At 44.3% G+C, this 1,280-nt stretch overlaps 1 pseudogene; it reads right to left on the minus strand.

The window, feature by feature from the left end:
• Positions 1 to 646: 646 nt before the first annotated feature.
• LOC114633314 lies at positions 647 to 915 on the minus strand (annotated as a pseudogene).
• Positions 916 to 1,280: the final 365 nt, after the last annotated feature.

Raw genomic sequence — 1,280 nt, forward strand, 5'->3', positions numbered from 1 at the left:
CTCTCCCTCTCCCTCTCCCTCTCTCTCTCTCTCTCTCTCTCTCTCTCTCTCTCTCTCTCTCTCTGTCTCACACACACACACACAACTTAAAAGCTCTCAGCTACTTCCCCAACACTCCCCCACTGCCACACTCCTTGGCATGATGATAATGAGTCTGAACCACTGAAACTGTAAACCAACGGCATTTTTCTAAGTTTCTTTGGTCATGGGGTCTCCTCACAGCAAAAGAACAGTAGCTAAGTCATTATCTAAGGTCTAGCTAACCCTAGATAGACTGGCTCTTCCAGGGCTAGCCAAAGCCTAGAGAGAATAAACAATTCACTCAAGACAAAATGCCCATTGGACTCTATCTAGCACCAGGGGGAAAAAACAAAAGAGTAAATATAAACCAACTGATCCTACAGTCACCTCCCTCATCTATCAGACTCTTTCTCTAGACCACTATTCCCCTTATTTAAGCACTCTAACTTCAGCTATCAGACAAGTGGGGATAGCCTAGTACCCAAGAGCTTACCTAAAATCATTCAAACTGGTCAATTCCAAGACTGTTTACTGTGTCTCACATATGAGACACAAAGACCATAATACCTCCCTATGGAGACAAAGACCATAATAACTAAGAGCTTTTTTAATACAAATGCTTTATTTAACAGGTGCGGGACGTCCCATGGGCTAAGTGGTGGATATTCAGGACCCAGCAGCAAAGTGAGCACAACCTCTGAGCTCCTCTTTCTAACTCCAATAGGGTGAGCACATCACCTTCTCGAACGGGGCCTTTGATGTTTCTGATGATAGAGCGGCTGGTGTCATCCATAAATTCTACTCTCACCTGTGTCACTGACCCTGTGAACCAGTCCTGCCCAGCACCTTGGTTACCCTAGCCAACTCGATGGGCTGCAAGTGACTCGTGTCCATGATGGCAGCAATCTGGCAGAGAGCTAACGGTTCTTACACATCATTCTGACTAGCCCTGGAGATTTTTCTTGCATCCTCGCTGCCACCCACCTCCCCCCCCCAAAGTTACATATTTCCCTCCTTGGATCTGTGAGTGTGACTTCCAATGACAGCAACCGTGAATAATAAAACCTATATTTAAACCAGCACACAATTTATTTAGAATATCAGACACTTCAAGATAGAATAAAGAGATATGGTTTGCTGGAGCAAATAAAGGATTTGTTCCATACCCATATGCTTTTAAGGTGGCTAAACTTTGGACTAGACCAGAGAACCCAGAGACAGGTTTAGCTCATAGACAACTTTAAGATACATCTTGAAAT

Source organism: Grammomys surdaster, unplaced genomic scaffold (genome assembly GCF_004785775.1).
Source record: "Grammomys surdaster isolate TR1022 unplaced genomic scaffold, NIH_TR_1.0 577, whole genome shotgun sequence".
In the NCBI taxonomy this organism is placed as follows: Eukaryota; Metazoa; Chordata; class Mammalia; order Rodentia; family Muridae; genus Grammomys; species Grammomys surdaster.